At 23.3% G+C, this 14,605-nt stretch overlaps 2 long non-coding RNA genes across 2 annotated transcripts in view; one reads left to right on the top strand and one right to left on the bottom strand.

Moving 5' to 3' along the window:
* Nucleotides 1-14,605, top strand: part of LOC129607800 (uncharacterized) — an 85,962-nt gene that overhangs the window by 22,188 nt on the left and 49,169 nt on the right. Inside the window, exon 2 of the long non-coding RNA XR_008696846.1 lies at nt 6,670-6,692. This is a non-coding gene — a long non-coding RNA (uncharacterized LOC129607800). The remainder of the gene's footprint in view (nt 1-6,669; nt 6,693-14,605) is intronic.
* Nucleotides 1,291-10,312, bottom strand: LOC129607802 (uncharacterized). Its single transcript, XR_008696849.1, has 3 exons — nt 10,226-10,312; nt 1,438-1,565; nt 1,291-1,354 (listed from the first exon to the last, which is right to left on the bottom strand). It is a non-coding gene; the product is annotated as an uncharacterized LOC129607802 (long non-coding RNA).

Consider the following 14,605-nt stretch of genomic DNA (forward strand, 5'->3'; position numbering starts at 1 on the left):
CAAAATACATGTATTTGAATTTCTCCAATCTTTGAAGAATTTTTAGCAATCAAATTGAAATAACTTATTTCATTCGACTTTATCGCCAGGCACCTCCTAAATGTTTTGTTTCTTAGAAGAATATTATAATCCTTTCATAATATTCACTTGTATGAATATAAAATATCCTATATACTCTTAATCTTTTTGTACATTATATAGCAAGATAATGAGGACTCCCAAGAATGATAACATCAAAAGAACAGTCTTGTACACTATTGCAGTACTCCAAAAAAACGTAAACGGTGTACATTAAATATTTTTTTCCTTTTTTTTCTGCCAGAGATAAAAATGGATAATAACATGTTTTCTTGATTTTGTTTTAATTTTTTCTTCACTCTTGTATAATTGTTAATTGCACAGAAATTTGTAGTTGTAGCGAGTTTATTACAATCATGTACCATAGATTGTTCCAACGGATGTTTCTTTTAAGATTTTCTGTAAAATAAAATTACGTTAAAAGAGTTTTGTAAATAAAACAAAATTTTTTTTTAATGTTAGTCTGACATAAAAATTGAAATAAGGAAAAAGTGTAAAAAAAAAACGTGAATGAGGTGACATTTTGTATAAATGGAATTTTGTTAAAAATCATTTGTTGATCATGCGTATTCTAAACGTAACACAAGTCAAAGGAACGCAACTCTGTTAAATTAACGATTAAATTTTGATGTTTATTTTCAGTCAATTGCTGCAGCAATACAACAGTTGAGTACAGCAAATTGCCCGTATTTAAAATATGGAAATATTTATAAATTCATTACTAATGATTGACTGAGAACTGATTGTGCAATATATTCATAAAAATACTTCATTCAGGCTCGTAACTTCAATTTCTCTAATTAAACTTTATGCTTTCAGGAGGATTGGTTTACTGTAATTTACGGATTTTAACGCATCCCAGACTTCACGCTCCAATTATTACTAAGAATCTTTCTACCTTATAATGCGTTTTCTCTAAAAAATAACATTCACATACCCAATATTTTCCTGAATTATGTGTCATACATATCTTCACATTCAGTAATGTGAAAAGATGTATGACACCAGCGAATTACAGCAATCTGATCTAACATGGCATAGTGCAAAGCACGTGAATGAAATATGAAAGAAAGTTCTTCTGTATCTATCATTCGAAAATGTAGAAAATGGTAGTTACAGTACAGTTGCATTAATTGAGAAGTTTTCAAAGTCATTAAAATGCCTTTTAAAATATTTTAAACAATACAAAATTTTCCTTATATTCAACTACCTCTGAGTTTACACTTTCATCTGCATACAGAGCCATTTTAGAATATTGTGTCAGCAACTATTCCACCTTAAAAATACAAAATAAAAAAGATTATAACCCATTCCTTTCTTTTTTTATTTTTTTACTTAAAAAATTTCAAGGATACTCACTTTGAATGAATTAATTTATACACCATTATTATCTTCAACATCTTGTAAATAATAGCATTAGACAGCCATTTGCGCGTTTCATTCACAGAACAACAAAAAGCAAAGTAACACAAACACCAGCCAGACATCTAAAGGGAAAAAAAAAGAAAAATATGGGATATGAGAAATGGAAATGAATTTTGCTTTCATTTTTATTTTATGATTTACAGCTTCTAAGGAAAATATAATCTTAAAATGGAAAGCAAAAAGGCAAAAAGGTAAAAATACAAGTAAAACCAAAAAAAATCAGTAAATCCACGTTGAAAATATCCTTCACACGTACACTTTTAGAAAAAGTACAAACCTTATAAGTACGTTAAGTGGGACACATACAACATTTTCGCAAATAAAAAAAAAACATTGAAAACATTAAAATGATCGTAAAATTGAAAGAGAAAAGAAATTATTTTAAACAACACCTACAAAAAAATTAAAGCAAAAAAGTCATAAAATTTAAGATGCCAAATGTTTTGGTTAATATTCGGTATTTGATTAATGAAAAGCAGTAACATCTGATCAGAGAATCGTTAAGTCTTCCGGAAATCGGAAAATGAGGATCCAAGTTAGGTTTACCCTTCAAATATTTTCATAGCTTTGTCTTTATATAAACTATTTTAGTTTCACTCTTAATTTGCTTTCTTCCTTAAAAACTACTTTCAGACTTTTCATTACAATCTAAACGAAATTTCATTTATTCACAAAATTGGCTTGTTGATTTAATTCTTAATACACATAAAATGAGCACCAAAACTCAAAATATCCAAACAAAACGACGCATTTAAATTGATAAAAGTAAACAATGAATTGGTTATAAATGCTTGTGCCACATCCAATATACCTATTTACTATCCTTATGCTCGTGCTAACAATAATAATAACATTATTAGTGCAATTAGTTATAACAAATTTGTTGTAATAAATTCTAAAATAAAATAATTGAATTAATTGAAATATTGTCTTCTATATCATTTACAAAACTATTTTAAAACAAAACATATAATGAATGAATAAATTAAATACATATTATGCAAATAAACACTAAGTACATTTATAAACATATAAAAAGTCACATCTCCGTAAAGAAATAATTGAAAATTTTTGACTTAATTTTTATTCTATTTGTTATTCAAGTTTTGTTGAAATAATATTAATATATGGCTTCTAGTAAATAATATCAGCACTATGGTTATACATATAATAATTGTTGAATTCAAATTATTAATTCAATATTAATATGAGAAAATGCAATAATTTAAAAATTCAAATATAATAGAGGAAGAAGGTGAATTAATGGCAAAATTTTATTATAAAATCAATAGAAAATTGAATGCATTTTATTAACCCTTTCTTGGTTAAAGAAATTTAAATGGAGAAAAATGAATGTAGGTGCCGATTGGAATTGATTGTACTGTAAACTCGAATTTTAATATCATTCAAAATCCTTTGTAAAAATTTTATCAAATATTTGGTATAAGAGACCATAAGATTCACATCAAGTGGATCAATTCTTCTGCAACATTGTATTAAATTTCATTATATGTAGAACTCTATTGTGAATGATTATTCAAACTAACACGTGGAAGATGTTTATGAATTATAATATTTTAAAAGAGAAATGCACTAAACTTTGGCACAAAAAATACTACTGCCACAACAATTCAGTTCAAACTAATTTTCCATCAGTAATAAATAATGTAATTATTTTATTATTTACATAAGCTGATTTTCCGATTTCATATGATAACGAACCATATGCACTAAGGGGTAGTAGGTATATATAGAAAAAAAAATTAATTAGCTTTTGCTTTCAGGCAAATTTCAAATTGATATTGCCCAATGATAAGTACATATTACTATTCCTATCTATATACTACATAATATTATAGTCCTCGAGAAAATAATTGGAAAAATTTTACATATAAATGTATACAAATTTTATATAAAAAATTTTAAACTATACAGTAGCACTCTCTACGAATATACTTATAATATTTGAATTTTGAAATTATTAAATATTTACATTTTTATGATAATTGAATTTTTGTATCATATTTCTATCTAAATATAACAATAAAATTATTTTGAATATTAATAAAACTATTATTATACTATACCACAATATTGAAAAAACAAAATACTTAACTTTATATATGGGATATAATACATTTAATTATGTGGTATGACAATAACCTTTTGTTAATAAATGCAAAATTTAATTTATTTCTCGAAAAAAAATTGAAATAAAAAAAATATGAATATTTTAATAATATCTAAGTAATTAAAAAATTTATTAATTATTTAAGCATAAAATTCAAAAATTACTTATTTGTGCATAGACCTATGATACTTTGTCTAAAATAGAATTATTAAATTCTTAATTAAAATTGGTAGTTAAATTTGTTTTAATGAACAATAGAAATTTTTATTTTATTTTGAAAATAATGATTTTTATTTATAATAATTTTAAATATTAGATCTCATTAAATAATAAAATTTATTTCAATTTAATTGAATATTGTAAAGTAGGAATTGAATTTCGTTAAGTTAAAAATTTAAGAAAAAAATGAGAAAAATGACATTAAATAAAAAATCAAAAATTTTATATTATGAAAATCTTTTTATATATGAACATACATACATTTGAAATATTGCTGCTTTTTTCTATACTATCAGTCTAATATAGGGACCTATTCTGATTAATTACTAAGAGAAAATCACATTTATGCACAATACTGTGCAATATTCAAATAACAATGAAAAAATGATTTATTTAATTAACAGAAATCGGAAAATTTTAAATATTTTAAATCTATAAGAACTTTCACCATATCAACATATTTTTATTAGAATTTAAACAATACAATTTTAAAATTACTCTAATTCTCCAAATCCACAGCCGAATATCCTTGAGAGAATTCAACAAAATAAATTTAAAATTTTATACTCTAACGTGGTGGCTCATTTTCGGATGAAAAATTGATGCAAAAAAAGCAAAAAAAACTTTTTTAATTTATTGTACTTCTAAAATAGTTTAGACAATTTAATTTGAAAACTGAAAAAAAAATTTTAAACAATTTATTAGAAAAATTTAATTTCTTTTTTTGAATAAATTTATAAAAAAAAAAGTTTCAAAATTCAAATCCGTGCCGTCGTTAATAAAAATTTATTTCAAATATGACATATGAGAGTCGTTTGAATTAAAAAAAAAACTGCAAAAGGATGTACTTATTGAGCAAAACTTTAATGAATGAATAAAATTAATTATCTTGCTTTTTGGAAGGTTTTTATAAAATTGATAAAATTTAATTACAAATTTTCCAATTCGATATTTGCCACTAAGTTTACCAAATCTATTAAACTAAAAAGTCTTTTAAATCATAAAAGATAAAATAAAGTAAAATAAATATTAAAAATTAGTAGTTAAGCTATAAATAACACAAAAAATATATAAAGATGAATTTAATTATTTATGTCTGTACAAGTATCCTGCTATCCTGCCATTTCGATTATAAAATTTCAATTTAATTGTTTGCATTCTCTTTATTCTAGTAAAAAAATTTAAATTACAAATAACATGTAAACAATACAAAAATAGATTGAAAAAGATAAAAATAAACATGACAGTAAAATGAGCATCAATCAGCAATTTTATACTATTTCTCTCCCCATACGGGACACTTTACTTCTCATTTCAATACAATGCACCATAAAATGTCTTCTCTTGCCATTAAATTAAAAGAACAAAAGGAAATAGTATGAAAGATTTTGGACTGGGGGGTGTGATGAATGAAGATATGAAATGAGTAGTAAAATATTTCTTAAGTATGACTTATGACTTATGGAAATGGAGGCAATGTTTTCAAAGCGTCAGCAAGAAATATATTTGCTTTCTCATTCATTTCACTATAATATAGGTTGCCTTGATTGTACTTTTATCGTTGTCATGAAGAAATATTGTGTTCTTGTTCCTTGTATGTAATTGTATTTGTATTGTATCGAAAAAAAATTTTTAGCATTGTGAATTAGACGTTATTTTTTTTCTCACTGTTTTAATAGTGACTGTGACAGAAATTAATTCAAAATGAAATTTACTATTGTCATTGCAGCAATTTCTTTTTTTCTCTCTCTCTCATATTCATTACCATATTATATGAATAGATATTATGCATAGATATTACATTTTTATGTTAATATCATTATTATTATTATTGCCATAAGGTTTAGACATATTTCAAAGAATGTCGGTGCTTCTATGCAACTATATTGTTTACTATTAGGGTTTTTCTTTTCTCTCTTTTCTTTTTCTTCTTCACTTCAATGAATACAATATTTTTCTATATACGAGTATATCTAGAGTAGTTATTGCAAATATATTTATTTATAGCTCTCTTCCTCTTATTTCTGTATTCTTAATATATATTTTCTATATTATATTTCCACTTTTCTTTTTAAGAAATTCAATAAAATTCAATGTTTTCGACAGATAACAGTTTTTCATTCTTATTTTTTTTTTCTACTTGCAGAGCAATTTTTTCTTTTTTTTTTAGATAGAAAAATAAAAGAATTTCCATTTTTTATTTTCTAATTTTTTATGCATTCTATTGATAAATTTAATGAAATGTAAATTAGATTCTATATAAAAAAATTGTAATTTACTGCATGCAGTTATGATTTTTATTTCATTTAAATTTTATTTACTATGTTAGTACTTTTTTTCTGAATTTACATTAAATTTTTATTTAAAGAAAGAGTATATTACTATTTGCTCTTTTAAAGAAAATAAAAATTCTTTTTAAAATATGAAAATAAGTGTTATACACAGTGAATCAATTTAATTTTGATTTAATTAACTTGTTCGTTTTCGAAATTTAGAGAAAATTACTTTAAAAAATTTCAGAAAATTTGGTTTTTCTATAGCAAATCAGACGATATTTTTTATAATCTGTGTATATGGAACACAAAAAATGTGTTGAGAGAAAGGTAGAATAAGAAAAGTTATTTTCAAACTATTTTTATCTTTGAGTATACCGATATAATGTTTTTAATATTTGCTTGCTACTTTTAAGCTCATAAGAATCATAACTTATTTTATTTTTAAACTTACTTATTATTTATTGTAAACAAACATTTTTATCAAATTATATTTATTGAAATATAATATTTTAATATTATTAAAATTTTATTTCTTTGCAGTTTCAACGCATTGAAAAATAAACGTAAGTGAAAAATTTTTTTAATATGATATTCTTGACATTATAATCAAAATGCTTTAACTCAGATTATAAAAACATAATATGTAATTGAAATCAATTAAGGAAAAATATAAATTTGGCTTTATTATTACGAAAGCGTATTATAAAAGGGTAAAGTATTTTCTCGATTATGAAAATATCATTAAAGAAGATAAGAACAAAACCTATAGGTACACAAGAAAATTTAATCCCGAGTAGATTGTTTTCGAGCAATACTAAGTTACTATACAATGGGGCGGACTTATTAAAGTATCGAATCACTACTTATGTGATAGTGACTTTATTATCACTACTTATGTGATGTGACTTTATTATTGTGAACACAAACCAACTCATACAAATGTTTCGCGTCTAAAATAAAATTTTTGAAACTTTTACGACACATCACTATCCCTTAGTTAGTCGATACTCAGAATAAGTCCCAATAACTAAATTGAAATATGAGATTCAAATATATTCATAAAAGTTTTTATAACGCAAGGGGCAAAAAAATAAAATTCAAAAATCTTCATTTCAATCAATCGATTCTGTTTTTCGTAATCCCAAACTAGTTATCATTCAACATAATTAAACTCACAAAATTTATTTTAATAAACTTATATTAAAATAATAATATTTATGATATGAATTAATTTTTTTTCCAAAAATTTTAATGTCATTCAAGTTTACTTCAACTTTTTTTTTTTCCTTTTAATTTTGTTTTACCCTGAAAATCAGTAACAAAATAGCTGACAAAAAAAATTTATAACTTTTATTGTTAATTTTTTTCCAGCTCATTCAACTGAAATCAAAATTTTATGAAATTTGAATATTTTACAACATTAATTAAATTTCAATTTTAATTATATTTAAAAAACTTTTAATTTGTAAAAATTTTCCTTTTCTTTGTTTTATTTTACTACGCGAATCAAAAATTAAAGAAAAAAATAATAATATTATGTATTTTGTATTGATATTAAATTTATTCATTTATTGTCGCCAGGACATCAATTTTATTTCAACAGAAAAAATATAAAATGTACAAAAGTTGTCAAGTTGTTTTCATCTTTAGTGTGATAATAAATTTCAATCATTAAATTGATTTTAATTTTAAAGTTGATTTATTTTTATGTTAAATATTTTATATTTTATGTATAAAAGGAAAACTTTAGGAATAACATTAATTGAATAAGTACGAAAAGTATTTTTCACAGAAAAAAAAATGTAAACTTAAAGGACAACTAATTATTGAATTTGAAATCAGTTGAAATGGTTAAATTTCTGACTACTACCATAAGAATAAAATATTCTTTTAACAATTGCGCCTAAAAAATTGATTTAAAAATATATTTGCACCTACATATACCTTCGTAAATGTAAGAAGCGTCGAATCTACCATATATGCATACAAAGTAAGCAATTGCAATGAGCGCAGAAAAACAGAATCGTCATGAAACGAAGCAATTCACACACGCAAGAACGTCTTTTCTAGCTCTATGTAAATCAAAGATACCTGCTCAAATCTCAGTTTCCTTGGAAATTCAAAATTTTCTAATTAGAACTTCTAATTATAATACATAATACAAAATTGTAGAAATTTTCTGAGAAGAAAATTAATGCTTAACTTATTGCTTATTATATTTTTTTAAATTCGATAATGAAATTCAATTCATAACACAACTATAAAATAATATGGAAAAAAAAAAACAAAAAAGAAATTTCTGTTTTTTAAAAAGTTACCGCCTGAAGCTATGCAATTAACTGAAAACATTTTTTTTAATATTTCCTTTAATTTTTTGCAATATACCTAATTTAATTAAAATTTTTCCGAAAAAATATTTATTATGCGTTTTGAATATACATTTCTGTATGTACGTACATCCGTACGTACTTCTTTATTAAGAAGCATAAAAATTTTACGAATTTTTAAATATACAAAAAAATAAAATTTTTTTTATTTTTTTTTTTTTATTAAATTAATTACATTTTTTATACTTCATTTGGTTCTTTCATTAAAATGAACACTTGCAATTAAGTAATTGCATATTTTTCATTTGGGACCTATAGATGCAAAAGCTATAATTTTTATTTTGCTTTTGCATAATCTCTTTCTGCCCCTGCTATATTATAATGAATCCATAACACAAATTCTAATGTTTGTCAGAGAAAATATAACAAAAAAAAAATAATTTATTTCTCAAAGAATTATTTTTGTTGTTAACAACTACATAGTTGAAAATTTTTCCTAGAAAACAAAAAAGAAAATCTAGAATTTCTACTTTTTTTTTAAATAAAAAATTTGATTACTAAAACTAAAAAAGTTCAAAAGCTATTAGTATTAATATATGAACTGCACTATACTGCACCAATCGAAAAATATTTTCTAATTTTCATCAAAATTTCATGTGTGTGTGCGTTTGTTTCAAAAGAATATTTTTATTCAAAGGTTTTCATTTTTACTTTATACACAACCACACAATAAGGTTCAAAGGTTGAATAGTGTTTGAATTTTTTGTTTTCTTGCTCTTTTTTTTTAATTTTCAGAATATTTGACTTTTAGAGTGATTTAAGGAGAATAAGCATGTTTAGTGAAAAAAAGAAATATTTAGTACAATTTTAACATTTTTAAAACTTTTTAATATAAAATTTTTGCACTCAAGAAATAAAACCTACGTTTTCAAAAAGTTACTGGTTTCAATTGAATCCTGTCCTTATAAGTAAAAACTTCCATTTTAGCGGGAAAAATTAATAATTTAATAGCCGCTATTTAAAGTTTTTATATACTTTTCATTGATTTTAACCATCCCGCCTACTCATTATTAATATTATTATTTTTACTTCTAATACACGTTATGAACTGATTTCATTAAAATTACCTAATTTTCTTTTTCACTTTTTTTTTAATAAATAATTTAATTTAAAATTTCTTATTGTTCGCTTACTTTAAAAATTTAAATATTCGTAATAAATTTTTATTTTCACATTTTCTACGTTGTGTTATACCTAAAAAAAATACCTAAAAATTCCTAAAAGAAATATTTTATCCTTTTGATTCTAAAAGAAAAAAAAAACAAATTCAATTTTAGTTTTCATTCTTTTAGCGTTCTCCAGTCAAGAATTAATCGATTTGTTATTTAAAAAGAGAAAACAGACAGTGTTGCAAATAGTTTATTTGTATAAAATTATGCCATTAATGAAACGAAATTATATATTATGTAAAATTTCATTTAAAATTTGAAAAGAGTAAAAATCTAAACTTTGTAGTTAAAAATCTGTAAACGTTTTTCTCAAACTTATAACAGAAACTGAGTACCGTAAAACTTTTTCAGATGCGCTATATTGTTCTATTTCAAAAAATTGTTGCCCATCATTAAAAATTGATAAATAATTTTAAATTATTTAAAGGCTTCTGATCTTGACTAGAAAGTGAAGATGGAATGTTTCGAATAAAAAGTCATTGAATTCAAAGAGCCAATGATGTCAAAAAGTTACTGAAATCAAAAAGAATTTCATCTTACCCGCTTCATTTTGAATTTTATTTTTCGTTGATATGCATCGTTGATTTTTTGCCATTATTTACAACACTGATGAAAAACCTAAAATGAAAAAAAAATTTTGGGTCAAAATTAGCACATTTTTTTTAATTTTTGTTTTTATTTTTATTGTTCTTTTTTTTCTTTCCCTTTTAGCTTGTAATTCCTTATTGTTAATATGCATATCTATATATACATATATATACATATTAATGTATGTAATGTAGGTGAACAGAAAATATTTATGAAACAAAGATTTGCGGAAAGAAAAAAACGAAACATCAACATTTTATAAGCATTTTATTTTATTTACTTCACAAAAATAAACAAGAAACAAAACAAGTTTGAAAACGCCAAAATTGAAGCCAATAACAAAACCTGAATATCCTTTTATTAAATTTTATTATTATTGTTATTATTTTTATCATTATTATATTCATTTTCATCCTTCTTATACTATAAGGAAAGAATAATAATCGTTTTTAAGGGAAACGATTTACTTTCATATTTAAGGTAATTTAAAACAATTTTTCGTTGTTTTTACATAAAAATAAATTTTTTTGCTTTCTCCCTTTTTTTTTCTTGTTCATGAATGTTATCTGAATCTTATTCTTATATACATAATATACTAAAGGTCTAAATTGCAATTGTTTTGAATATTTATCTTATGTTTTTATATTATGGTTCCTGTACTCAAAGCTATAAGCCATGATATTACAGTTAATAAAGATCTATAATATTTACATTTAAAATAATAAGAAAAATTAAAAATAAAACTGAGAAAGAAAAAAAAATTAACTTCCGGCATCTCTTAATATACCCAATTATTATATATAAATAAAATGGATAACTTTGTGGTTTTTAAAATGATGGTCGCAAAAATTAATGTGTTGGTTTTTTTCATTTTGAATAAATGAAAATATCAATTGGTATTGGTATAACAGTTACAGAATTTTTAAATTTCTTTGTTTTATTCATGTAATCAACTCTTTCGTGTTTCGGTTATATTTATAACATTATTCTTTTGAAATTGAATCTTGAATTAATACATGAAATATTGTATTAAATCTTCTTTAATATGATTTTTTGTTCATTTAAATAATACAGATCTATATATAGAATAGAAAAGAATTCGAATTAAAGAATATTGTTACTCTTACACCTTTTCTATCATGAACACAAGTAGTAAATACCATGAAAATATTACGAATTGTTACTAACTTCTAAAACTATTTATTTTCAAGAATTTGTAACTAAACCAAAAACACCTCATTAAAATATTTCTCATAATAGCTATGCATATAACTTTAATTTTAATTTAAAATATAAAAATTTCTATTAGATCTATGCAAAAATATATATATACGAGTATGTGTATATTTCCGAATGTTAAAATATAATTTTAAATGCAAAGTTCATTAATTATACGAATTACTCAACGTCAAATTTTTAATTATTTCCTTAAACGCCCATAATACAACAAATATAAACTCCTTAGACCTTATTGAAGAATACTTGTATGAATGAAATTTAAACATAATTTTTTTATAAACGTATATATATGTATGTAAGTACGTGGAATGATTAAGAAAGTTCCGGTATGAAAATGTAATTATAATTGCAACTATATCAAGTTAGGATAAGAAAATCAAAAAACAAAATTGCTTACTCGTGTTATGTATAGGTTTCCAAGCACAGCGTTTAAAAATGAATTTTTAAAAATTAATTTGCATTAATCAGCACAAAATCTCAAATTGAATCCTTGTTTTAATAAAAGCTTCCCGACAATGGTCTTTATTGAATATTGAAGCAAATTCATTGTACTTTACTCAATATTAGTTGACTCAGTTTGTTTTTCATTGCAATATTTTCTAAATGAAACCTAAAAAGAAACAGGATTTAATTAATCAAAGATTTAAAATTACTAAAATTAAATATTTTTCACTAGGACAATAAAAAGATCAAACAATAATTGCGAAAATTCTAATTTTGTACAATTTTAAACATTTTATTAGAAGAAATTTAACCGTAGAGTTAGGCTGGTATATTCAAAACATTTACAATTCTTTTTCTCAACCGTAATTTGTGAAAATTAACAAAACTATAAAAAAAATATTCATAACCTATATAAACTTTCAGGATTAAAAAATAACATGAATATGGACCAAAAAACGGGAAGGTGGAAGTATTAAAGTTGGTATAAAAATTGGATTTTTTCCGGTCTTTTTTTTTTAATAAAAAACGAAATAATTGTTGAAACCGCACAAAAAAAACCTGTAATGGATAAAAATATCATCATGAGCAGCGCGCCATAATCATGTAAGCATCATAATCATCATCATTATCAGTATATCATTATAAACTTTTCATCATCACATGCATTGCTTCATGTACATATCTATATAAATACGTATGTATAAGTATGATGAAAGCGGAAATATTCAAGGAAATTACTTACGTTACCATAATATAATGTTATCTAAAAGTTTATTAAAAAAAAACAGAAAAAACTTTAGGTATTTCAAAAAAAAAAAAAAAAAAAACATTTTTAAAATCACGGTTTACAAAGTACTTATATCTATAATGGTAGTAGTATACTGTTATTATAATGAATGAATAAGAGAAAAATATGTTGATGCAGTTTTTACTCTATGTTGTAAAAAAATTAAATTTAATAAGGAACGTATACCATTATTGCTGCTATCCAAAATGCGGAAGAAAATATTCTCGTCAATATATGTACGTATTTCTTCCTCGTCATATGAATCGACGAAGGGACGAACCTTTCGATACATAGATAGGATTTTTGTGATTTGTATCGTCTACTTGAAAATGATTTAAACATAGGACTTTGAAAAATTTTGGCATTTCATGCCTAGCTACCATAGCTCTCTCCTGAGAAAGACCAGCACTTCAACATCAAGCAAATTCCGGCCTAATAACCTGTTTGAGTAAACACACAAAAACCTTAATATTCACAAATTTTTTCAACCGTACTTTGTTGGGCGTTCATAATAATTTATTGTAGAACGAATTTAAATAATATGTGAGTTTTAATGTACACACGAAAAATTTTATTTAGTGCTTTCCTCACATTTCTTCCTTAGTCCCTACTCCTCTCAAAAACAATCTATGCCTTTCACATAATATGAAAAAGCATTTGATACTATTCATGAACTGTAAATTACATCAACATTATATAATTTGATATACCTATCTATAGCGTTTTGGATGTCAAGGATAAGTTGAATGGCGTCATTTTTATACATCGTATACATTATAGGGAGTAAGGTTATACTAGTAAAAATTATTATTATAAAAATATTTTTTTTTTCACATACACACATTCTTTAATATTTTTTTTAATTTATATCATAAGTTCACCTACACTGCAGGTAATATTCTGTGCATTGCAAATTATTATTAAAAAATGAAAAGAGAAGTTTAAATTAAAGACAAAATCAGATTCACCAGAGATGATGGTCAGTTTTGCAATTTAATGATTTTTTTGCAGAGTTTCGTTGAATTTTTTTTTTTTACTTTATATCCTTTGAATTTTTTTCTTTTTCATTTTAATAAATGAATGTATGGTTAATGTAGTTCCTTTGAAGTAATTTTTTTTTTTATTTTTTTGGATATCACATTCATGTTTGTTTCAATGTTTGACAATATGAGTTGGTAATTTAATTCCACCATATATGCACATGTAATTAATTAAAATGGCTAATAGACCTTCTCAGATATAATTTTAATTCTTTAAAACTTTTTGTAATCTATTCAAAAGAATCCTTTCAATTATAATTAATTCGTTTATTTTATTGAAAGCCTTATATTTTTTCATTTATTTCCGGTTTTTTGATCGGATAATTGTGTAAAATGAAATTTCATATTGTGAAATATATTCATTTTTTGATGTGGAAAATTAAAAGCTATATTTTGTGGAATTAAACCTACATCGCAACTAACTAACACACTTAAAAAATATGTATTACTTTAAAAATGCCAAGAAACTTTAATTTGAAATTTCTCCTATTATTCGAAATATTGTTAAGAAAACTAAAATTTCCACCTAATCCAACAAAAAAGTCTATAAATTTGAACAATCCAAGCTAAAATCTTCCAATTTATTCTAGCTGTCTATCATAAAGTTATTAATCTATCTTTAATTCAAAAGTATATCTTATTACTTTTGAAATTTTTGAAATCTCTCATATACGAGTAACAATAACAATATTTATTAGTCAATTTTTAATGTTATCATAAGATAGAAACAAAAAGATTTTAGTTTTTTTTTTAGAAAATTTTTAATAGTAGTCTTCATTTTAATAAAATACGATCACCAACTTCATTAATTTTCTACTCAAT

The sequence above is a fragment of the Condylostylus longicornis genome, unplaced genomic scaffold, assembly GCF_029603195.1.
Source record: "Condylostylus longicornis isolate FDR11 unplaced genomic scaffold, ASM2960319v2 ptg000028l, whole genome shotgun sequence".
Lineage (NCBI taxonomy): Eukaryota > Metazoa > Arthropoda > Insecta > Diptera > Dolichopodidae > Condylostylus > Condylostylus longicornis.